Source organism: Periplaneta americana, chromosome 15 (genome assembly GCF_040183065.1).
Source record: "Periplaneta americana isolate PAMFEO1 chromosome 15, P.americana_PAMFEO1_priV1, whole genome shotgun sequence".
Classification (NCBI taxonomy): domain Eukaryota; kingdom Metazoa; phylum Arthropoda; class Insecta; order Blattodea; family Blattidae; genus Periplaneta; species Periplaneta americana.
The window spans coordinates 77,746,587-77,774,365 of record NC_091131.1 but is presented as its reverse complement, the minus strand read 5'-3'; positions in this window follow the sequence as shown (position 1 = coordinate 77,774,365).

Genomic DNA, 27,779 nt, shown 5'->3' with positions numbered 1-27,779 from the left:
GTTGGGATTTTTCTCGGGGTTCTCCTGTTTCCTGACATTGTATCTGCATCAATCCACCATCATTTAGACGGAGTTACGCAATAATAGAACACCCGACACTTAAAAAAAAGAGAGATATTTGCACATATCTGTTGATGGCAGGCTAATTTAACTCAGAAAAAAAATTAAGAATGCAATATCTGAATTATGCTGCTATGTATAAGCAAAATTCGTTTATTGAATAAAATTCATTTATTTATTTTGCTTTGAAATATTAATTCAACGGCTGCTCTCTTATTAAAAATCAATTAGCCTTTTTTGGTATTATTTGTGCTATATTTTTTAATAGTATGAATGTCATAATATTTCTTGCACAAAATGTTTTATAAAAAAAAAACAGATTTATTTCAGTGGCCAATATCTCGAAACAGGTTTTTGGCGCTTGGTCACTTATTACGTAACTCCGTTCACTGCATAGCATTCCTCGAACGCCGACTGGTGACGCATGGGTAGGTACTGACCTCGGGACGTATGAGGTTGCCTGCTTGAAACTTGAATAAGCAGCGAACCTTTTTTTTTAGTCAGTCGGTGTGGGTTTGGAAACGCTCCAAGCGCAGTAGATCTTGTAAGATCGCAGTGCTGGTTCGTAGTGCCCCCGCTACCGAAATTCAACTGAATTATATTCAGTTCAGACATATTTTAAAGAATGATCGAAGCGTAGTGAGAAGAAACGCATGCATAAAAGCTGAAGAATCGCCACAAAAGCTCTGAGCGTGCATGGAGTGAGTGAGCACACAATATCTGTGTTCTCGTCGCATATGTGCGATAGCCTGTAACCGCCTCAAGATATCAATGGAAATAATCTCTCACATTATCGTTCTATTCACGTCATCAAAGTCGTAGTTGCCTTTTTCCGTGTAGTATATCAGGTTGTATCGCCGAAAGGGAAGGAAAACAAAGTAATTCTTTGCGGGCTATGTCACCATGAAGTCGGTGCACCATCGAACCTGATGTGGAGAGCAGAGCTGCAGGATATTGGTTGTGGTACTGATGTCAGCTAACATTCTGCGTTTGTCAGGTTTTCATGACGCACTCAAACACTAATTCAAATATCGCATTTATTTAATTGTTCGTTTATTTAAGGTCTCTGCCAATACCGACAGTGTGTTCAACACAAAATAGCAGCGAGAGAACGATTGGAAAATTGGAAATGCGATATAGCGAACCTGGCCTAATTTAAAGATAATTGCTATTCCCAAGCTTTTGTAGTGCGACATACAGAACGTGTGTGATTTGTATTCATTAATTGTTCTGTGTTGCAATCACGACAGACTTCAGTTTTAAACCAAGTGTGGTCGAAATGAAGCGTGAAATTTTTTTTAGGAAATTATTCGACAGCACCACTCTCCGTTCTCGTTCAAACGGCAGCATAAAAGGCTACAAATCCGACGAATCTGATTCTATTCCCAGTTGTTAAATGAATATTACGTTTTTGAAAAGACTCATTAGGTCGTCCTTCCATGTCTTAAAGATGTAACTTAACTATATATGGTGTAACTGGATTTTGGTAGACCCCAAATATACAGGGTGATTCACGAGGAAAGGTAAAAAATTTAGGATGTGAATTCTCAAGAGATTCTGAGTAAAAAAGTTCATATGAATATACATCCGTTTTCGAACGGTTACGAAGATATGGCTCTTTGAGCTCACAAAAACTTCTGAGATTCCATTGTACTAACTCGTATTTAGAGACAGATAACGGACAAATTTAAAGTTTATATTCACATATGCAGACATACCTAATATTCTAGAAGTCGATGTTTTCGCACATTTTCAAAGGTACCTCCTTCTGCTTCAATGCACTGTTGCGCTCAGGCGTGAATCGCGCTCATCGCTCGGGAGAGTTGCTCGTGGCTGTCTTTATGCCGCATCCAAAATACGGTCGATTAGCACCTCTCTCGTTTCCCCGTACCTTTGCTATACCAAGTCTTTCATCCAACTCCATAGACAGTAAATACTCTTCGATATGGTACCCTTCTGTTCGGAAAGCGTCGTTCAAACTTAGCGACGGCAAGCACGGTACTTCCATCGCACAAACCATAAACATACACAATATCGGCGTATTCTGTAGTCGAAAATTTAAAGACATCTTGAAAAACACAACTTAACACTTCCGATAACTGTACCTGCATAATTACTGTACTGTAGGTAGCTGACTGAACTGCTGTGAAGTAATACGTGATAGCGTATTTGTTGTGACATTTGTAATGCCCCACCACCTGGGTTGTTTCCCTTCTCTTATCTGCATCGCTTAAAATGCAGATTCCAATGTTACGTCATTCATTGCGATCGGTGACCTTCTCTCAAGTCAGCAGCATATATTATTATTATTATTATTAATTATTATTATTATTATTATTATTATTATTATTATTATTATCACGGGTCAATTCAAAAGGGAAATAACTCAAAATTTAAATTTTGAGATAAGAATCATTGCAATTACTCTAAATTCTACATATTATTTTAATGTACCGAAGTACATATGATATTTCCATGCAGATATTCTGCGTCATCATACGATGAAAGATTAATGGAACGGAGAAAAATTCTCTCCGGCGCCGGGATTTGAACCCGGGTTTTCAGCTCTACGTGCTGATGCTTTATCCACTAAGCCACACCGGATACAACCCCGATGCCGGTTAGAATCGTCTCAGATTAAGCTCCAACTCTTGGGTTCCCTCTAGTGGCCGCCCTCTGCACTACGTCATAGATGTCTATGAACGCAGGACCGAAGTCCACACATGTGCTGAGGTGCACTCGATATGAGTGACTAGTTGGTCATCGTATGATGACGCAGAATATCTGCATGGAAATATCATATGTACTTCGGTACATTAAAATAATATGTATGATATGCGTAAATCACTCCGTGATTTAAGACGGCGCTTATTCCGTCGGATCCCGGCCAACTAGTCACTCATATCGAGTGCACCTCAGCACATGTGTGGACTTCGGTCCTGCGTTCATAGACATCTATGACGTAGTGCAGAGGGCGGCCACTAGAGGGAACCCAAGAGTTGGAGCTTAATCTGAGACGATTCTAACCGGCGTCGGGGTTGTATCCGGTGTGGCTTAGTGGATAAAGCATCAGCACGTAGAGCTGAAAACCCGGGTTCAAATCCCGGCGCCGGAGAGAATTTTTCTCCGTTCCATTAATCTTTCATCGTACTCTAAATTCTGTTAATGATGTTCCATATATACTGTAAGCTTCAGTTATACTGATGTGAATTGAATTTTTCACAGCTACATGAAACTTTAAATTTTCAGTTATTTTCCTTTTGAACTTGCTCGTCGATTTATTCAAATTTATTGTAACACTTATAAATCTATAAATATATACCTCGCAACATTTTTTATTCAATAATTAATATTATATGCATGAATTGGATTCATTCTGCATGTCTTTACATCTTGGAATCAATAAAATAATAGTTAAATAAATGAAATATATTACTATCATAAACTAATTAAGGAAAATTTTCTCAATAAAACCTTCATATTTTAATCAGAAGATATCCTTCACAACTGTGTACTGTCACCATTAGAATATTTAATGTAATGTTCCTCTCCTTCAAACTTAATGTTTTATAAAATGTAAATTAATTTTATTAATTGTTTATGAAATCCACACGCAAGTTTTAACATACATTTACCAAATATTATATACCTGTACTAGATGAATTGTAAATAAAATGGCTTTTAAATAAAAAAGAATAATGTCATACTAACATCAAATGGCTAAATTAATATTTTATTGCAATAATTATAAAATAATATTATTAACAATTGCACTTTACTTTTTTATTTTTAGGTCTAGGTTAATTGGAGCTTAAAATCAAATCAAAACGCGCAATTTTCGGTTAAAAAAATTTGAACGGGTTTCATTAAATAAAACCGCATACTCTCATTACTTTGTTTCTCGCGGTAGAATTGCATCCCTGGTGACGTCAGCCCATTTGCCTACCAGCGCAGTCCCAGGAAGGAGTTACGTCTCACTGAGTATTCTAGTTTTACCCTATAAATGGGTATCATTTTTAGAAACATCTGCTCGTATAGAAGTTCCTTTTCTTACCACAATAGCACCACTTGTTCTGTCACTAGCATGAAGTAGCCGGAGGGCAGTTCTAGTTTACTTGTGATAGAGTGAAGGTTAAACAGAATTACGTGTCTAAAATATTGCTGGACAGTTAGGTGAGTACGTATTTAATTTCCTAGTATAAACGGTAAAATTTCAATTTACATTTTTCTGATCCCTTTGTTACCATGAAATATTGTTTGTGGTACTCATATAAATGCTATTTTAATAATATTATCTGTTATATTAATATACAATATACAGTTGACAAAACAACATATTTAATGACCTCAGTTATGTGATCCCAGATGAGATGCTTTTAACAATCCACCATTTTGTACGTCCTCCCAAATTTGGTCATGCTTTGCAGAAGAAATGTACACTGTCATTATTTATTTAGCCGATTATGAAAGCAATAGAAAACACGGCAAAGACATGCACATTGAAGGAGTTCACAAATTAATTTTACGATAAAGTAAAAGTTATAACTTGCGTCATGGAATCATGGTTGTATTTTGTGGTAGTGTTGTTTCCTTATCACAGTCATATAAATTTGAAAATTACAATCACTATCAAGTAAATTAAACATACTCCGTCGTTGTACGTTTCAGAATAGCTGTTATTCTCAACGGTAGCTCTGTGGCGTCAAAAACAGATCTCCTCCCTTGTTCTTGCTAAGTAGGCACGCGTAAGGAGCTCGAGAGCACCCTAACAAGCGAGGTCGAATCGGTACCGGTCGTCCGAACAGTATTGTATCACATTGTATATACAGTCACGAATCTTGAGTTGTTGAGGAGGAACAATAAACTGTGCCGATATTATTTCGCATTGTCTGTGATGAGGCGATAGTAGCGATCCTAGTGGTTAGCAGCTATTTATGGATGCATATTCTCTACGTATTCAGCCTCTTGATGTTTATACTAGACTGTGATTTTGGGTTAAAAATTGAATGAAAGCGTTTCAAATAAATTCATACAGCTAGTTCTCCGAAACTGTACATTGTTAGTTTTGTAAATTAAAGTATAGCAATTTTATAATGTTTTACTTGTCTTTCCATATTTATTTTTAAATCGCAATTCTCGATTTTAATTTTTTTCTCTTCATAAACCAGATAGTTAAATTTCATACTGACATTTGATTGTGTTATTTCTTTTTCATTTTATGTACCATACAGGTTATTCTATAATGTACGATTTCGGGAAATAGGCTATATTTCACTAAAATAAATTGTATTTTGTGCGAGATCGTGCGTATTTGCTTGCTTTCCGCACAAAACCAATACGCGGTAAGTGTGAAATATCACATTCAGTATTCCCAACCGAACACACATAACAATTTCCCTCTTCTTACCGCTTAAGCGCCACCATATTCAGTATTCCCAACCATACACACATAACAATTTCCCTCTTCTTACCGCTTAAGCGCCATATTCATTTTACTGCTTTAGGCTTTTAACGTATCATTTTTAGGGACGTTTAACATAGTAATAATTATAAATTGGAAACTTACCACTGCAATTTCACCTAAATTGCACTGTTAATTATTGTTTTTAAATATTTGCAAAAATTAAGTAAACTCTACAACACCACAAAAGTTACTGCATTTGTAATGCAAGTAACATTAAGGAAGCCGTGAAAAAATCAACAAGATTCCAGATGCCGATGTTATTACTGCAATATGTTATATAAATAATATTGTTGAAATATTGAAATGAAAAATAGATCATTACATAACCTTATCGTTTATTTTAAGTTCGCATTTATAGACTGGGGAAAAAAAAAGACAGACGTATATCACGGCCTGCTGGAATGTAGTAAACACAGAAAACATTTTATAGCAACAATGTTGAAGATAGATATATTTGTTTTCCAAAGTTGCAGTCATTGAACAGAAACCAAGATGGAGATTTCATTGCAACTAATTAGAAATTCCTCTTTCAGGTATGTAATAAACGATCTTCGCACAAAATAATGTACGATACACGAGCAATATGTTTCTTTTCATATTCTTGGAAATTAAGAAAGCTCAACTACGTTTCGCTTTTTCAATCTTTTCCTCGAACATGAAAACGTCAACATACCGCTCTTGTAACGCATATTACTATTGCATCGCTAGTGCGGTAAAGTAAAGCACACGTTGGAATAGGTGAGAAGTAAATTATTTATTATACAATTTATATCTACAAATACGTACAATTTGTCAAAGTGTGTTCCCTTGTGGAAGATAGAATAAAACCTACAATCTCCTCGACATTTGAAATATTTTTATTTATGCTATTCTTTACTTTATCTATACCACAGTTTTTGACGTGCCCAATATGACCACAAGAGGAACTAACGGGAGAGATTGGAAATAGGGTGTTATTGGGTGGAGGGAAACGTGGGACGTCTACACGACAGTGAGATAAGTTTTATATCATTAACATAGTGCATTGTATTTGTGACATGGAGTCGTTTAACATATTATAAGTAATTTAAGTAATTAATCCAACCCAACCTAACCGCCACCGGCGTAGCTCAGTCGGCTAAGGCGGTTGTCTGCTGGTCCGGAGTTGTGCTCGAACGCGGGTTCGATCCCCGCTTGGGCTCATTACTTGGTTGGGTTTTTCCGAGATTTTCCCCAACCGTAAGACGAATGTCAGGTAATTTATGGCGAATTCTCGTCCTCATCTCGCCAAATACTATCTCGCTATTATCAGTCCCATCGACGCTAATAACCTAGTAGTTTATACAGTGTCGTTTAATAACTAATTGTAGTGTTTCAATTTTGGGGGCAAAAATTGTTTTTTTTTTTTTTTTTTTTTTTTGGAATGTTGTTTTTTTGTCGAAAGGAGAGAACGAGTACTTAACTTATATTTACCGAAGAAGGTCTTATTTCGACATAATTAACAGTTGTGTTTTATATTTAAATATTGATTCGTTCGATGGTGACTGATGTGGAAAATATGGCGTCGATATATCCGCTCATTACTACGTACAACAGGTGATTAATTCCAGGTTCTTGTGGAAAGTAGTGCCTAGTAGTCTATAGCCTACTTACTCGCTTCCTTTGGTCTAGTTCTTCTATAGAATTATCGAAGGATATACTTCAGTGGTCCTCTGGTTGAGGTTCTGTCTGGTATTATGTACATCTACTATTTATCAGGCAGTACATCTCGCTTGACGATATGTCAGAGGAAGAACAATTGTTTGTATGCATCTGAAGTCTGATTAGTGTAATATGCTAATATGTATCTATTCAGCGATGTATGCAATGGAGGTAGAAAGGAACTGGCCACCCTACCCCATTATCTCCTGGCTTATTTGCCTCATAATTGGTACTTTGTTACTTTCGAGGTTGAGATCTTTCTTCGAACAGTTGACTAAACAACAACATACTCCGTTGATCTTCACCGCAACAAAGGTACTGTACTCGCCAAACTTAGACGACACCCAGCTCAGAGGAAAGAAGCCACGTTAACGTGTTGTCGATATTTGTGTTATGCAGTTAGCAGCGTCCGATGCTTGAATTGCTTTATAACAGCGTTGTCATAACTCGTGTGAATTTGTAGTAGCAAGTAGGTCGTAGAACTCAAATTACCTCAGTTTTAAGTACTTAAAAGGTCAAAATACAACAGTGTTCATAAGTGAAGATTAAAAATAATGGAGATAATTATTACAGTTTTCTGAACACTATTTATTGATAAAATAAATAAAATAAAAGTGGTTAGAAACCATACACGTTTCGGGGGCTATGCTCCCCCATCTTCAACGTAGTATTGGTTACGTATTCTTTGTCTTGCTCTTTAGCATAGTCAGTACTCTTTAAGATACGACACGCGGTAGAACATCTATACCGTAGGTGAGTTCAGCATCTAAATTGTAGTAGTGTCCATTCTTCTAAAGTACCTATTTCTGATTGTACTTATAGTATAAGAACATAAGTTCTATTTTTTTTATTCTTTTATTTTTTTTAATTCTTAACATCAGTTTTTAACTTCATTGATGGTTAATCTTTAATTCCAAATATTTTAGAATGAATAACATTCACATCTTGTCATTGATATTCTATAATAATATGACATTTTAACATTATTCTTAGGTCACTATTAATATTACTTAAGATTTATATATTGTATCATCAGAATTGTATTATATATTTCTTCTATAAGATATTATTTAACAATATTTAATAACTATTCTCAAGTTTATTTTTTATTAAGTTTATAATGAAATTTCAATTCAATACATTAGATCATTTTTATTATTACTATTATTTTTTTTATTTTAATATTATATCTGAACTGCGACCGAGCACGAGCGTGCTCATTCGGTCTCAAATTTTGTTAATACTACTGTATCTTCTTTTTATATTGCTTGTATTATTTTATTTCTATTTATCTTGTTTGTTTTGTAATTATATTCTTTATTCTGTATATTTAAATTTAAATAAAAATAAAAAATAAATAAATAAATTTTACTTTTTAACGATATTGTCTCAGACTTAGTATTTTACAAATTTTATAATTTTGTAGCATATTCAAGATCTTTATACATTCCATTCTCTTGTTGCAGTCGTGGTACAACCACTGAAGATGGGGGAGCATAGCCCCCGAAACGTGTATGGTTTCTAACCAGTTTTATTATTTTATTTATTTTATCAATAAATAGTGTCCAGACAAGTGTAATAATTATCTCCATTATTTTTAATTTTTACCTCAGTTTTATATTGCCTCTCACAATGTGAGGGAAACCACTATCTGAAAGCCGTATGATGACAATACATATGAATATATGAATATGAATGTTACCTCTCACAGAATTAACTTCTTTCAGTGGTGATATCAGTTGAAGTAAAATGAAATGTCGAACATTTTTAGGCCTTGGTTATTCAGTGATACTCGAGTGATGCAGTAGTTATTAGGTGGAAATGGGGTTTTACCAACAAGAAATGTAAATAAATAAACACGCTTCAATTGCTACGGGGGCTGGATTAACGAGTGTAAAAAAACTTCTAACAGGAGAGAGACTGAAAAATATGAAACGCCAAAGAAACATAGAAAATCGAAACAGACATTCGATAAACTACGCGATTTTTCAAGGAACTTGCTGCAAAACGAACAATATTCCAATTTTACAAAAAAGGAGAGGCGCCCACGAACGACAAACTTAGCCAGTTTTGCGTGACAAAACCTGAGGATCGCAAATAAAACGAAATGTGACTTCTCAAAATCATAAAGGACGGCCTCTATCTGAAATAATAACAATACTAAGAAAGTTCTTCGAAAGTGTAACTCCTCATTTATGGACTAATTTATGTGAAACATGTGGAACTAATTGAAGAGAAATATTGGGACCTGCAGCCTGTTTTCGACGACTCTGATGACAAAAGTTTTATAATTGATCATAAGATGGGATTGACACATCACTTACTGACACCGAGTAAATGGTGAGTTGCAATATTTTATTTCCTGGTCGTATGTACTTTATTCCGTATATAGTGAAAACAATCTGTTAAATATGCAGAATTTCGTCTCTTTGCAGTTTCTTTACGTGGATTAAACTGCATAAATATGATACTTAAATAATTCACTTGTACCCCATTATTCGCTTAGTAAGACGTGACAACGCAGCGTTATAAATAAGCAAGCGCCGCACCATGAATCACCGGCATTGGATTGAGTTATCAGAACTGGTTTTATGAACTTGTGTGAGGGAGGAAGTTGAAGTTTTACGAGTACAGTACATATTCAACAGATGTAATTTCTCCTCGAAAGTAACCACCACCTTAGTCTTCAAAAGAGTATATGCCACTAATTATGTAGAGGGGAAAATACTACATTCTTATTATAAAAATAATCTTGATTATTACACGTTTACTACGTCATACTACTTTTGACCAATAAAACGGTACGAAAGGACTCCTTTCAACCAATCATGGCTGCTTATCGCACATTTTATCGCGTCCCTAGCATTTCTTAAATTATATCGCTTCCCTAGCAGTTTTTTATTTTTATCACCACCCTAGCATTTGTTTCTTTGTTTGCCAACATTTCAAACTGCACTGGTCTGGACGTAAAAAAAAACAGAAAATTACAAACTACTCCAGTCGATGTACAGCAGTTTCAAATATGACTCGCATTGGCATTCAAGAACAAGAATTAATAAAGATCACTGGTCACAGCTATGCATCTTTCCTGAAATCCTATTTACAAATAAATTCAAAGCACCATTCGGAAATCCTGAATAAGTTGAGGAATACACCATGTACGTCAACGAGTTCACTTCTTTTACGCACACGTCCAATGTAACATCAACTGAACCACCAGCCACTAAAACATTCAAATTTGAAAATTGTACTTTCAATAATTATTGTTCTTTTTAAAATTATTGATGTTTATTTTTTATTTCATCATCGTTAATTAAAACTTTTCTTGTTTATTTCATCATTCCTAATTAAAACTTTTCTAACAATTTTTTATATTATTTAGGTTATGTTACAGCTTCTGCTATATGATATTATGAATAGTCACGTATCAGAGATTGTTTAATACTAATGTTTATTGAAAATCATCTGTCAAGTGACGTTGATTACTGGGATCCGGATAATTGAAGTGGAATGAAACTGCTTTAATAAAAATGAAACTGAATCGACAAAATCTTCTTGACCAGTAACCGTCCACAGAGTTCAATGAAGATTCCATAGTTCGCACAACTGATAACAAGAAAACAGCTAATCATAACACACTACTGCCATCTACTAGCGTAATATTTGTAATGTTGAGATGGTACAAATTTGAAGACAGTTTTGTATTTTCGTAAGTCAATTAATATTTTATTGTATTGGAGTACTTCGTTACTTCTAATTTTTATATACTTTCTTCTAATCGTGTAATAGTCAATTAAATCCCACTCGAGTTTTGATTTTCTCTAGATAAATCGAAACCTCTAGTGAGATTACTGTTGAAAAAATGTATTTGATGACGCAAACACAGCTACGGCTAAGAAAGGATAGGAGAAAGACGCAAGAAACAGCGCACGACTGGCTAAGATAAGCGAACGCCAGAAAGGGCGTAAGTGACAGCTGTAAAGGGATACCAATCATAGCTGTGTAATTTTTCATGGAATGTACTGTAGGTAGTGCTTACATACAAACCACTGATCCATGGAACCTTATCCGAAGGCTCAACGATAGTGCAATAACTCGCGATTAATTGGAATTTTCGATACAAAAGTTTCGTTGAAGTGCTCAGCTGGAAAGATTTGCAGTTGTTTCACGTTACATTCTGCAAAAGTGATACGCTAACTGAAAGTGGTTTGCAACCAGAGACGGATCTAATGATTGCTGGGAAGACGGGAGAACCTAGCTAATATTGTTTTTGTTTACCAGAAATTGGATTTGAGTTTTGGATCGGCTTTTAGCCATGGAAACCTCACACTAAACATTCGGCCAATGTATCGACCTAGGTGTTACGAAGATGTGATCTGAATTCTTAGCTGAAAAACCAGTGCTGTGAATGCTCGTCATCTCACGTGAAGCAAATGTGTTTCTGTAGACTGAAGAGCAGGTAGGATCCTGAAGTTGCCTCGGCTTGAGTCTAGTCTGATGGGAGTAGCGAACGTTTGATGTCTAAACATGCTTCTTATTCGCGTGTAATTTGATTCCACTTGATAATTGTGCAACGCACAGTGGAACCGCCCGCGGCCTCTGTTACCCACACGCATGTAATCCTGTCCTTCGTTAACATCATCATTTAAATATCGAGCGTTAATGATAATGATGATCACCGCCCTCCGGTAACAGCGCGGAAGTAACGAAAAGAATATGCATTTCAATTTGAGCATTGTACAGGAAATTATAAACGATTAATTTCCAGGCGTAGCTAGATTAGCTGGAGGGACTGGAATTCGATCTATGGCAGTGAGTTTGTGCTGAAACTGGAAAATCAGTTTGGAACTTACCATACCTCACAGTATATTAACGAACCTTAACAAATCTCATTTCACCTCATCTCTCATTGCCTCTCAACTGGCTTCAGTTAATCTCTCCTTAATTTTGAATCCATGTCCCCTTCACTTCATCTCATCTGGCTTCACCTAATGTTGTCTGATCTCTCAAGTCTCCTCAGTTCATCGTATTTAACCTAAATCTAATCTAATCTCTCTATATCCGACTTCATCTCATCTCATCTCATCTCATCTCATCTCATATCATCTCATCTCATCTCATCTCATCTCATCTCATCTCATCTCATCTCACCGTATCTGACATATCATAAACTAACGACACCTCATCCCACTCCACCTTACCTCGCCAAATTTAATCTTAATCTCACCTCATATCACTAAGAGGACACTATGGTGAAATAATGGTGAAAAATTAAGAAAATCCACTTAAACATTTATTGTGACTCTCTATTTAGACCGAGCTCAAAAAGTTAATTAATCTATGTTCCACTGAGTATTTTGAAGCTTTTGAGCTAATATAAACTAACAATTGTGAAAATTGTGACGCAAGGAGTCTTTTTAGTGACGTCAATATAAAATACATTTAAAAAATATCATTTCAAAACTATTAGCCCTAATGGAAAAAATTTTGTACAGATGATAGTAATGTAGGCATGTTTATGTAATTTAAAATTAATAAAGTTTGGATGAAAATTGTAAAAGATTTAAAACTCACATAAGTGTCTCCTTTAACCTGAAATTACCTCACGTTGTCACCTTGTAAAACTTCATCTCACCTTTTATCTCACGTGATACTCTCTCACTTCACCCTCTCTTTCTTCACCTCATCTTACCTGATCTCATCTCACTTCACTTCATTTTACATCACTTCATATCGTATGGCCTCAATCACCCCGTATCGCCTGACGCTACTTCACTTCACCTTACGTTATCATAACTGATTATCTCAACTCACGTCATCTCATCCAACCTAACATAAAATTATCTCACCATACGTCACCTCACCCACTTCATTTCATCTCACTCAACCCCACTTCACTTCATAACATCTCACATGACCTCATCCCGCTTCATTTCATTTTGTATGGTGTCATCCCACTTCTCCTAATCTCCCATATCATTCCAATTAACATAATCTCACATGAATTCATCTTATATGATCTCATCCTGCTTCATCTCATCTCAAGTGACATCCCACTTCACTTCATCTCGCATGACCTCATCGTACTTCACTTCATCTCAAATGAACTCATTTTACTTTATCTCATCTCACATGATCTTATCCTTCACCTCATCTCGCATGACCTCATTACACTTCACCTTATCTCGCATGATCTGAATCCTCCTTCACTTCATCTCAAATGAGTTCATTTCACTTCATGTAATCTCATATGACCTCATCCCCATCTCATCTCATCTCATCTCACCTAATTTCATCCCACTTTATAGTATTTCATCTCTCCTCACTTCGTCCCACTTCACCTCATCTTACCTCACTTCACCCCATTTTACGTCATGTGAACTCACACCACTTCACCTTATCTCATGGGATCTCTCCTGACCTCACTTTATCTCATCTCGCTTGTCCTGAACTTCTGACTTGACCTCATTTTACGTCAGGTCGCTCCATGTCATCTGACAACCTCAACGCAACTCACATCAAGACATATCTCCTCACTTTCTTTTCTCGTGTCACTTATCTAATCTCAATCAGCTGGCCTCATCCCAACTTGGGCAAGAGGAGTAGGCTAGTACCAGATTTCCAGCCATCACATGACACCACACCTTTTATCTGATTTTGTTTGATAATTCTTCTCCCATTTCGAATTCGAGTCACCTGATTTCGCGGCCAGACGCGCTAACCGTTACTCCACAGGTGTGGACGTCGGGTTAATGAGAGGCTGTGTACTATGCAAGTGAAAGTGGTAACACGAAAACATACTCGTACATGTATAATCGCAAACATACAGTATTGTTTGATGCTAATTACAGTATCAGCAGTACTAATTACTACAGACAATAATTGAAAATTCAATTAGGTATTAAAATTAGAGCGTTATTGGAAATTACGCCCGAAGGTAGCCACGGAGAGGAGCACGATCCTCACTAGCTAACCCCTACATCACGCTTGTGGCTGTTGCATATAATGTTATGCTATAATATAGGCCTAGTTTTATAGCGGCATTCTGAATCTTGTCATGCAAACACCTGCTTAGCATACTAGGTTCTGTAATGGCCGGTTTGTCCAAGTATTGTTAGAACACTTAACGACTGTTAAACCTTCAACAGTTTGTTAAATACAGTTTTTCCATTTGTTCAACACCAGTTTGGCTTAACAGGTTCTTAACCGGTTGTTAACTTTAAATGTAGGATTTCAGGCCGTTAACTCATTTAACAAACAGTTAAACATGGCGGATAACACCGCAGCTGTTCAGACAAAAGTTGTGAAAATAACATGTTATGTTTCTCTTTGAGGAATGTTTAGAGTAAGGGCCGGTTTCACTAAGCTTCAGTAAATCAGTCCAAATGAAACATTAACTAGTACTGAACATTAAAATATTTACACGAATACGTTTATATTATGTGCGCTGTCTCCGTAGAATTCAAGCCCAGCAGCTATATGTGCCTCGTCGCGCTAGTTAACTCATGACTCTCCGGTGGAGCAGTCAGTAGCGAGTTGCCTTGCCATCACAGGAGTCCGTGTTCGATTCTCGGCGGTAACAATTTTTTTTATTAACGTAACTAATTTTTATACATGTTACCTTTCTTCATTTTTTTAATTTTGTGTAGTGGAACGAATTATTTCGCAACTCTGGCTCCACTAGGATAATTTAAAAAACTCTTGGGAGATCAATTTTCTTCCCGAAATAAAACTAAGATAAACAAACAAATTAAAGAAAAATAAAAGAAATACACATGTGGATCTAATACATTGTCCACATGCCACCGGCGTCTATCACTGCCTGGCATTTTCGGGGCATTGAGTCCACCAGATCGCGGAGATAGTTATGGTCCTTAGCGAAATCTTTCCAGGTGGCCAGAACTTGATCCCAGAACTGATCTGGATTTTGCGGTGGGATGTCTCGATATTTGTCAATCCTTCCCTTTTTTCATGCTTTTCCGTGAACCGACTTTGATCGTTTATGGCGGTGTGCGCGGGGTGATTATCCTGCTGGAAAATTAAATTTCCATCGGAAAGAAAACGATTATAAATTCCAAGAATCCAGCTCTTTCGCTTCTGTTTTAAAGCCAGTGCAAACATATCTTATCGCTAGCTATAATATAATTCTAATAAATGAAAGTTAATATACCAATTAAGTTTTGTTATGTTTCAAATGCACATTATGTATTAATTTACTAATATTTCTTAGGTACCGGTATGTAGTTATAATAATCACTTTCATGTCTTAAAATAAAACTCAGTTGTATGTTACCTAGTTGACTAGTTTCAGCTTTGTCTCAGTCGTTTTTATGATATTCTAACCTATGATCAGTTTCTTCTAAAATGTTGAGTACCGGTACCACGATCTTCGTGACGCGGTATCTTTTGTGAATTTTTGTGTTATTCAAATTATCAAAATGATCGGTTTTTAAATGGTTAACATTATCTCCATTTGACTATTAATTTTCGAGCAGTTCCAGATATAACAATTCTGCGTCGAAACGTTCCGCCATTTTATATTGCAACTAATGAATAATTAAAAATTTAAAGACGGAAATTTCTATCACTAAATTTAATGATAGTTTTACTGGTTCGTTAGGCTAAAGATGCTTGGTGAGATATAAAAATGATTTAATGAACCAGTAAATACATTAATGAATCATTAAAACCTTAATGAAGCTTTGTGAAACCGGCCATAAGTCTGGTAATATATAATTTAAAAGATATTTTGGAATATTAATATAGGGAAGATAATCTTTATAAGTCAACTGATTATCATACTGACGTTCATTTCGGTGCTGAGCTATTACCCATTTAATATTGAGAAAATGTGCGATCTCGACGTGGCAAAAAATTGAAGTCAGATTTGAATATCCTACAAAGAGAAATAGGCCACTTGTTCCAATTCACCAGCTACTATTAACTCTAGATTCTATGTTACTGGCTCTTCAACTATAGCCGATGTCAATAATGCTTCAAAATACGCAGTGAGTAAATAATAAAATGTTTCAGCAGCAATTGCTTCTTTAGGACGAAATTACATATAATTTATACATGGACCTGAATTAGGCGTCGTTCCTCGGCTATGCAAGGCTGAACTGCTCCGTCCGGTCCTCCTCGTTGTTTGGTGCTGTGTTCGCACCCGGGGCCGGTCACTGGAACAGCTGTCTTCCTTCGAGCCCCACGTTGGAAAGCGCCATTTGTGGGTGGGTGTCGTTATTGAGGTCCCACGTTGGACGCCATTTGAGGGTGAGTGGTTATTGTGACCACACGTTGGGCGCCGTTTGAGGGTGGGTGCGTCTCGGTGTTGCGTGAGATTCACTCAGGGTAGCCGAGGTACGGTTGTGGTATAGGATGATGTCGGGAATAATACCAAGCCGGCTACTTATATAAAAGGCAGTGTAAACTCCAAAACTATAAGTTTATTGTCGTATTCACTTAGTAAACCCTAGAGTATGTATTTCCGGCTGACTTATAATTCAATCGTTGGTCGCACCTCTGTATCGACTCTATGGCAACTCTGAATAAGCTCTATCCGATACTATAAATTCAATACTCTGTCCGGTACACTATGACACGAAGCGAAATAGTAGTCCTGTCGACACCAAACGAAGTAGTTATTCTGCCCTGTATGTAGGGCCGCCGACACGAAGTAAAGTTGTTTTGATGATCTCCGCTCCGAAGCGGAATAGTAGTCGTCATCTCCGCTCCCCGTCACCCTTATTTATAAAAACCTATCCTACGCTAAAACTAACTATTCTATTGGTTAAAAACTACGTCACTAACTGGCCTAAAATCTATTCCCTATTGGTCCAAAGTGACCTCATAAGCTGGACCAAGATCTCTTCTTATAGGGCGCGAAATATGTCATCTCTAAATTTAGACTTTGGATTTCCCATAACCTCAAATTAGTTTGTATATCTCACAAGAATACCCGTTCTTTGGAAAACCCAAGCTTGGCAGTATCTTTCCCACGGGTCTAGTCCGACTTCGGCTTTTATGCTTCATCGAGTCTATACGAAACCCCGCTCAAGGTGGCCCTAAATCTGTCCGATGCTGACAAGTGTCGAAACACCTGTGTGGGGAAGCTAATTCTAACGAAGTCGCCAGAACATCCCCGCGAATACGTGTAATAGAAATATGGAGATATCACTTCGCTAATAAATCGGTCTCTCCCTCTCCTAATTACTGCTTCAGCTATTACCCATTTAATATTGAGAAAATGTGCGATCTCGACGTGGCAAAAAATTGAAGTCAGATTTGAATATCCTACAAAGAGAAATAGGCCACTTGTTCCAATTCACCAGCTACTATTAACTCTAGATTCTATGTTACTGGCTCTTCAACTATAGCCGATGTCAATAATGCTTCAAAATACGCAGTGAGTAAATAATAAAATGTTTCAGCAGCAATTGCTTCTTTAGGACGAAATTACATATAATTTATACATGGACCTGAATTAGAGAATTTTATATGATACGGAATTCTCCTCGGGGTTTTGTGTACAGTTGACTACACACACATTCGTGTAATTATTGTCACCTAGTGGTCATAATGCTGAGATTTTTCTAAACAGAAATTCATATTTAGCATTATAAAATATAACCATACTTATAATAATAATAATAATAATAATAATAATAATAATAATAATAATAATACTAATAAATTATTATTCAATAGTAGTCAATGCAACTTTCATTTATCAACTCTCTGTACTGTATGAATCATGGCTACTGTAACAGGTTACGATTTTATACATGTTTCATGACTTACTCTACAGTACAGAATTTAAATAATAATATCAGCCAATAAGAAGTTGTCTTACATATGCAAAATCATTACCAACTGCTGCTGAGTAGTTAGAATAGTATTAACGACAGTTAAAGTTAAGTGTTGGTTATTTTAAACAAAATTGTGTTGGAAAAATGGAAAACATCTTAACAAAACATTAAAAATAAACCAGCTGTTAATTTAACATTTGTTAAGCCAAATTAAACATTATTTGGAAAAACTGGCCATAAGTCTTTCGTAAATTAATAGATTTAACCTGTTTCTTGGCGCAAGCAACTGCACATGGATGATGAAAAAATTAAATTTCGTCCATCAATATAGGGAAAACCTAAACATGTTATATATGTTTAAAAATTAGAAGAATCAGGCCGTAATATGAGACTAAAAACAAAATTTTCATTTTCTGAAGAAAAATTGTCATTCTAGTGGTCGAAGCATATCTTAAGGTAGTCATGTCAAAAGATGCCCATAGACTCAAGCGCGCGCTTTAGAGCGCAGAAGACTGAGCGCTTTACAGCGAAAAGGTAAGAGACAGATGAAAGAAGTAGTATATGCCGCTTGGTCGAGCTATTATACAAGGAATGCCAGCACTGATTCAATGGATAAAAGGAAGAGAACTTATCAAAACTGTATCCATGTTAATTTTTAGATTTGTCTGAGAACTATTAGTGCATTGTAAGAATGTAAGTTTTAATTTTAATGCTCAATTTTCAAAAGTTTGCTTTTTTATTTAAAATGAATATTTTCTCAACTTTTTTTTATAGAAAAGTGAAATTTTCAGGTATGTTCATTTAGTAGCCTTACAGGTACTAAAACAATGTTTCCGTAAATCTAATATATCGTAAATACGTAGGCCTATTACTGAAGATAGTGTATTGAAAATTTTGAAAATATTCGCATGGAAAATGTTCGTAAGGAAATGAATTAACAAAACAACTGCTGTTACATCATGAATAAAAGACATGTGCCCATGTGTTGTAAAGACGCCAGCTGCATGGCTTCAGCAGATTTGGAGAAAATAATTTAATATTTAGGGATTTCCGCACAATATCACCTTAAAGGCATAATGCGATAAGAGTTTTGTAATGTAATATTAGTTACAGTTAAAACATATACCTAGGTAACTTTGCTTTGTATTATAACATTGTTTTTATTAGTTTATTGATTACTTTTATAAGGCTAAATATACCATCAATATCAATTCCAACTTATCATGTCATACTCAGTCTCTTTCTTTCGGATATCACTTTCTTTCTGAATGATGTGATTCATTCACTTAGTACAGTATAGTGGCGCGCTTCTGTACAGGGGCAGTGGCATTTCCTCTAAGGTTAGAGCTCAGTTCAGATGTATGTGTGTATAATAAAAAAAAGTCACATGAACATGCTTCCTATTGTCAATATATTCTAGCCCCTAATTTTTTTATTAATACACACACCTAAACTGGGCTCTAACCTTACAATAAATGCCACTCCCCTGTACGGAAGCGCGCCCCAGTTTAGTTATACTATTATGGAATTTATGTGAATATTCCTTCTTAACTCTTTATTATGTTATTAACTTTAAAAGCACAATAGCAATATTACGAAATTGGTGTTAGTACTGTTGTTTTATATATAATATCAAACAGAAAGAAGCCATATAAAAATTACGAAATAAAATTTCACGTTCCATTTGAAGTTTGTGCACCACCGTTTTCTTAATCCAACAGTCCTGCTTATTTATATACATAATCTTTCCTCCTTCCATACCAAGCGCTTGATGCCCGCGCACGACGTCAAGGTCAGAAAAATGCGCTTTCTTTGACAGCGCTGTCTTAAGGAGAAATATCGTAATTCTACGTTAAAAGTTCACTACAGTGAGTAACATAATTCTATCATAAAATAGGAACTGATTTGTTACAAAACGCGTGGCGTGTGTAAGAGCCCGGATGTTTAGGTATTTATTTTGGTTAAAATAGGCAGGCATATAGATACTAAAAATACTAGAAGTAGGCAGTGAAATAGGCATTTATTAATCATGGAAACAGACAAAAAATAGACAAATACTTAATAAACTATCTCATACGGTACTTCATAAGAAGTAGAAAGATCTTTTTACCATGAAAAACGTTCTCTCTGACAGGCGGCTCACTATACCATTTTGGTAATTCCAGTCTTATGTTTCGCTATTGCAAAATGTTGAAGTATATTTACTTTTTTTCATAGTTAATTGTTTTTTCACAAACTTTGCATATCGGAACAGTACCCTCGGTAGATAGCGTATCTGAACCGAATTCGCGGACATAATAATTTACTTTACTACTGAAGTATGCACTCACTTTCTGCATGATAAATATTGCAATAATCACGAAAACTGGAGATTTTTAATACAAGTTCAGTCCCAAACTAACATATTATTCTACTTACTACAGTGAAGAGACTATATCTTTCTGTCTCTACTTTCTTTCAGAGATCGGGGAAAACTGTCTCTGTATTGTCTCAAATAGAGGTGTGTGAGAAGAGATTAGAGACTTGAAAGTATGCCTGACTTGTGCGTGCAAGTGACAACAGTAACGGGACCTGGAGACTTGCTTTTAATATTTCTCTCATCCCCTTTCTTTCGCTGGTAAACCCCGAAGTAACCTCAGCACTGAAGATTATACTGTTCAAACATCTTTTAGTGACATAAAAGATGGAATCGGTAGAAAGAAAAGTTTACAACTTCTTGGAAACATATGTATTGCTGGAGAATAAGATTCTCAGTAAATATTTGTGTGAGGTGAATATAGTATTTTTAATTTGTACAACCGTTCTTTTTTGTTTCTTGATATAATTTATGTGCGGTTTATTTTAAATGCATTGAAAATGTATAAAATGTACAATAACGACGTAAAAAGGCTAAGAAAGGCATTTAACCTTAAAATAGGCAACGGGAACTAAAATAGGCAAAAAAGGCAAAATAAAAAGTGCGTCTATCGTCCCCAAATGTGTGGAAACGTGTTTATCTCTAAAAGTTTTCCATACATGCACTCAGTTTAAAAAAAGGCATTTTGCCTAATATCCGGGGTCTAGCAATAAGAAAGTATGTGTCCTCTTCGTGGCACTTCTTTTTTATTAGTTTCATAATTCAGTATTTTGATCTTTTCGCTTGAGGGAATGTACGTTGAAGAAATGTGTGTTTTGTGCGCTCTTGTTCATTTAATAGGTACTTATTAGCTTGAAGTCGCTTTGCAGCTTCAGCATATTGATTTTAGCAGACATAGTTAAATGGATTGGAGAAATTAACTTATCTGTCGGGATAAGGCCGGACTCTGCTGTGTGGAAACACTACAACTGTTACAAGTACGCCACTGTACCTTAATGTCACTTTCCGGAAAATGGGTTACAGCTAAGGCGAGGGGTGGGGTGTCTTGCAGTATCAGAACCACAGAATGCATTCTCGTAGAGACAAAACGGGGAGGTTCTGAGGGCACTTCCTCAGTCACGGTTTAGGGGGGGGGCCGTCGCGGTTCCGTCACCAGCACGAGAGAGACCACCCATTCATCTTATGTACACAAAGCAGTTACAGCTCCCGACAATAAGCAAAGGCACACACTTGCCTCGTCAAGACGAAAAAGTATATATACACTCTGTGTTGTAACACGAGTCTGTACGTGTAACCAGACGTTCTCTCGCTGTAAGTTAAAGAAATTTTATTTCCTTCTTCAAGGAAATTGAGTTTTGGATTTGTATAGGACGGATGAACGTTTATTTACAAATTTAACGAAATTCTGCCGTCTCAGGGGAGAGCAAATATACTTCTGAGGTATTCGATATAATGATAGATTAGATCACAGCGAAACATCATATACCAAAGCAGATAGGCTAATAAGTAAAATACCAGTGTAACCAAAACCTATGGATCTTGAAATTACTTCGTTATTCTGAAATTTCGTTATATCCTGCTCGCATTTAAAGACTTTCCCACTTATTAGTGGTTGCTTTTTTAATTCCCTTCTCCATTCTGATCTGTTTTCTCACAAATTTTCGTGTAGATCTCTGGATTCCGTAACTTTCTTCAGGAACAACGACTGAGTTTTTACAAAAAATGGTCAAAAATCATGTTTCGGTTTTTGTACGACAAAAAATTTCTTGGGCACTAAGAAAAGGTCCGCAGAGCCCGTCAGCAGGGGAAATATGGCGTCAGCCTCACTACACTTCTATTGGGGATGATCGACTTCTGCGTAGAGTTGTTTACATTATTTGCGAGTTGAAAGGTTCATCAGTGGCGGCACTGTAATTTAAAAAAAAGGATTGTAATAAAGTCATTGTATTTATAATGTGTTAGCTCGTTGAAAGGTTCACAATTATGCTAGATTTCCTTTCGGTAGTTTCTTTGAGATTTCTTTGCACCTAGCCTGCTTTAGATTTTCGAAAACTTTCCTCCTATCATCACCTACGGAAACATAAATTTGTAGCATTTAAGTAATAAATCTTGAAAGTCACTATTCATTTCAATTCAAAATGAACACAACGAGTGATGTCCTTAATTTAACAGTATACAAATAAATAATCAATATACAGTTCGTAATAGTGAACTTACTCGATACTTCGCTTATTCCATAATTCTTAATATGGGCTGTGGTTTAATATTGAAATGACGAGTAGAAATAAATTGGATGGGACACAGTAAACAAGCAATTCTTTCGTCTTCTTCAACAACAAAATAATCAAATTCCCATTTTCTTTGGAGTAGTATTTCTTCACGGGTTTAGATTTTACCATGTTTCAGTTCTCTTCAAATTGTAGTGCGTATTATTTATTTATTTGTTTGTTTGTATGTTTATTTTATTTAGTTAGTTATTTGTTTAGTTATTTACTTATTTAGTTAGCTATTTAGTTATTTATTTATGTAGTTGTTTATTTAGTCGTTTATTTAGTTATTTATTTATTTAGATATTTATTTATTTATTTAGATATTTAGTTACTTACTTACTTATTTATTTATTTATCTATTTATTATGTATTTATTTATTTATTTTGCTGCAGTGCGTTACAATGTTGAACGATAGCATTGACCTTTGGTCATATATCTACCAGTCACTTATGAACATACAATTTACATGTCGTCCTATTACTAGTAAAACCGGTTAAGTCCAGTAACGCAGATTAAAAAAAAATAAGAATTAAAACTTTATTGATGCACGAAAAATCATAATAAATTCTTCAAATAAAGTAATTGGTTTGTTGCCTACAACATTTAGGACTTATTCTATTTTAGTAGAAAACAGAGCACGGAAAGATAAGTCGGGGACTGTACTTAACTTTTTTACGCAAAAGTGAACTTAATCGGTTTTACTAGTAATAGCACGATATATACATAGGTAGACTTTCTTACATTATATGCACACATGCATTTTAAAATTTATTTTACATGTTTTTAACTTATTTATTTCCCTCATTCGTTTTTCTCTTACTTTCCAAAGATATGTTCCTAAGGATTTTATTATCTGTTCATTTGTAATTCTTGATAGCGTATTGTATACCTGCCGCCGCGAGAATGAATGTTGATGCAGCCGAGCGTAAGTAGAACGCTATGACTACACTGATAGAAAAGTGGGTGGGGTAGAAAGGATACGAAGGCAGTCGCTCTGAGGAGCTACAGTTCTACAGGTCTGACTTAGGAAGCTGATAGTAAGAGGGTTTTTTTTTTTTGGGGGGGGGGCCTCTACGTCTTCTTCGAGTTCGAGGAGCGATTTTCATACAGACCTACTCTATAATGTCAGTAATCACTTTTCAATAAAATTTGTCTTTTCTCGAAACTAACTTACGTTTTTGATGTTCAAAATTCTTCATGCGCATACAGTTTTAACGAAATTCAATGAAAATTTTCGTAACTGTTTATACAGATCTAATGTTGAGAAATCTTAAGTATTTTGAATATTAGAAGCAAAAAAATATGTAAATAAAAATATAAGCAAATTTCCTAGCCTTTTATTTATTGTGTCTAAACTGACCTAAATATAATGGATTTCTCAACGTTAAAATATTAGCTGTGAATTAGGTTCTGTATGAATAAATGGCCCAATGCCATGCTAATCACATGACCAGGGAAGCCCACACTTGCGAGGTGTCTTGTATTTGATTTACTGATACTCCTTCCCCTACCCGCAATGATGTAGAAGACGGAAAAGAGGCGAGTTAAACCGATACAGAAAGAAAGATAAAAGAGACCCGCAGTTAAATTAGATGCTAAACATAAGAAGGATTCCTATTCTGTAGACATACTTGCTTCCCAAATCTATCGGATAAACCAGGCCTGGGCGCTATTAGCTCTATTGAGTCACTGCAGATCACCCCTCAACTCCTCACTCCACCTTCCCCGACCGAGACAGTTATGTTTTGGTGCTATATGAGCAGACAGGAAGATCAGTGACGGATTGTATCATAGTTTTTACGAATTTTCGATTGTCGCTGGTCGCCTAAATTCCACCACTTATGCACCAGAACCTTACTCTGCGTTTCTTTATGAGGCAGTGTAAGCGAAAAGGACATGGATGGGAGTTTATCCGTCTCTTTCACTTCCCCCTTTTGACTAGGGATGTGGTAAACAAAAGGTAATGGTAGAGCTCCTTCCTCATATTTAACAGTTAGTCTGTGTGATGTATCTTGTCTCACTGTGAAAAGAGAAAGAAAGGAGATATGTCTTACTTCGTCTGTATTGTTATGGCGATGGGGGAATGGAGCGGTGCTGTCCATCCATCCAGTGTCGGAAGGGACCAGTTGATACATTCTGTAGTGCAAAATAAAATTACAAAATATCTCTCTTTGTACTGTGTAGTTCCGTCACTGAGCTTGTCTTTCAAGAAATGGAGTTCCGGTAGCCTGCACAATAACAAGGTTTTGAAAGGAATACTGAAAATTTACAACCCTCCTATAATCTCCACCCTCATTTGAAGGAACTTGGTTTTATTGCTACTGAGACAAGATAAACCTTACCAGGTATAGTAGTGAATTGAATTAATGTAATATTCTACATCGTTAATCCTGCCACTTCATTAGCTAAAATATCAAGCCATGATTATGTATTGGTTCAATTCATTCAAGCTGGCATTAGTGACATACTTTGCCAGAATTTAATTATGTTCTTGATTGAATGGACGGTGTGTTAATAGCCTGCAATGTTTTGAGTTTTTTGTTTTCAAATATTTTGTTAAAAAATGCAACCTATTTTCTTAGTATGACGGATCATGTTTGAATTTACTTAATGTAATAGCTTAAAATTTGATTTGTGTTCAAATTCTACAGGGTGATTCACGAGGATTTACCGTCACTTACGGATTTTATTTCCGAAGACATTCTGAGCAAAAAATTCCGTAACCTGTAAATATATTTTCAGAGTTGCACACCTTAATTTGTTAGTAAATTCCATTATTCTTTAGTATTAAGGGTAAAAGAAATATTACAAGAAAAGAATGGTTTGGGAGTAGGCCTATCATTTCTTTAATTAGCTATTATTCTGAAGCTAAAAATGTGCTGCGAATTCCATAATTGACTTGTAAAGAATTTTTTTTTTTTTCAATTTTTAACTACAAAATTACATTTTTCCTACGCGTGTATCACACAATTGTTACAAATTACGTAACTCTTGTAAATTCTTCAAGACTGCACGTTAGGATACATAATAAAACTGTAAAGAATCAAGTTCCTAGAGTCTTATTATTTGTAACAATTTTTGTGATAAGTGCGTAAGAATGATGTAAATTTTACTTTAAAAAATTGGAATACAATCTGTACAAAGCAATTAACAACACATGTTTAGATTGAGAACACTAGTCAATTAAAGAAATGATACTTCTGAATAATTCATTCCCTATTTGTAACGTGTTTTTATTCTTAAAACTAAAGAAAAAATATTTTACTAACAACTTCAAATTAATGTAACTCTAAAAATGTTGAGATTAGGACACATGTCTATATGACATTTTTTGCTCAGAATGTCGTCGGAAATAAGCTCCGTAAGTGACGGTAAATCCTCGTGAATAACTCAATAATAATAATGATAATGATAATAATAATAATAATAATAATAATAATAATAATAATAATAATAATAACTTAAAAGGAATTTTATTTATAAAGTGTTCGTATTATAGAAGAAGGGCGAAATCTGTTATGATCAAATGAGATTTAAGTCCTTTTCAAGCAGTCACAGGAATAATAAAATTATATATATTCTTGGTAGTACTTTAAATATAAGATCTAAAAGAATAAAATTAAATTTGTACCGGTATTTGATACTATGTTTCTCCTGTAAAATTTAAAAATGACGGGTGGGGCCATTCTTAGCGTAACCGCTTCAATTACACTATGTTAGTTACTGTATAATAAACCTAAACTCAGTAAATTCACAAATAATTGAAGTACTGTTTAATTCGTTTGCGGATATAGCTCCAGTTTCAAGAAATACGAAGCTATTGCTAATGTAAAGTTTAACATTGAATTTCGAGTCCACTGTAATAGTTGCAGCAGTACAACGTATGAGTGGAAGTTGACAGTGGTAAACTGTTTGTGGTAACAACTTGGTCGCAGCCCGTCCACCCATGCACGCACATTCATACACGATAACGAACCGTTGTTCCCAGTAGTGAATGTGAACGGGCAAAGTTACCCATTGCCGATGGCATCTGTTTAAATTATAAAGCAGACAAAATGCTCCTGTGGCTTTGGCGTAGGCCGGCCGCATTACAGCGGGATTTGTGGTGCACAAAGGTCCTTATGGGTTTCTCTGCCATTCATTACTGCATTCCCTCTATTTTTCCTATCTCCGACTCTTTGGAAACGAACGATTTCACTTGATAGACTGTGTCTTCTGTCATAGTTGTATCAATCTGATGCCTGATTAATTAATTTCGATTGACATTACAGGTAGCGTTTCCGGTTACAAATCAAGCGAGACGGGATTCGATTCCCTGAAGGGAAGAGGTTTACCGTTTATTAGGATTGCGTGCGTGCGTGTGTGTATGTATGTGTATGTGCGTGCGTGCGCGCGCGCCTGTCTATGTGCGATGATTTTGTTCAGTGTTGTCTTAAATGGTAAAATAAATTTCTAAATTATAGATATCAGCTCAAAGAATTTTGAGTGACCACAAGGGTCCTGAATAAAATAAACATGTACAATAATGTGATGTGATACATTAAAGAAAAAGACCAGCCTCATGGTCTAGTGGTCAGAGCTTCTGGCTGTAGTTCATGAGGTCCCGGGTTCGATCCCCGGTTAGAGCACAGGAATTTTTCCTTAAAGGGGATTATTCCTGTGTTCGTCCATGGTCTGAAATTTAGATTAAGTTTAGATTTAAGACCTCTCCTGGCACCACATTATCATAATATCATAATATTATCATAATCATAATCATCCTATCACTTCATCGGGGTAATGTAACTCCGCCTTCCAGGCGCCCCAACTAAGCCACGGCCAGGAGAGAGGACCAGAAATGTCGAAAGTCAACCTGGTGGCATTCGATAAAAAAAAAAAAACATTAAAGAAAAAAGAAAGTTAATTGTTGAAGGCAAATATAAGTTGATTAATTGAAATAGAGATGATGATGTAATACTTGAAGAGAATCCTTGATAATATTTATAAGAATAGATATTACATAATCAAAAGGAATGTGAAGTTCCTTAAGATAATTCCATGTGAAGTTTGTGACTGAACCTCTACTGCCAAACAGCAAACCAATGACGGACCATTGTTGAAGAGGGACGTTGTACTTCTCAATATCAACTTCGGTGGCCTGATT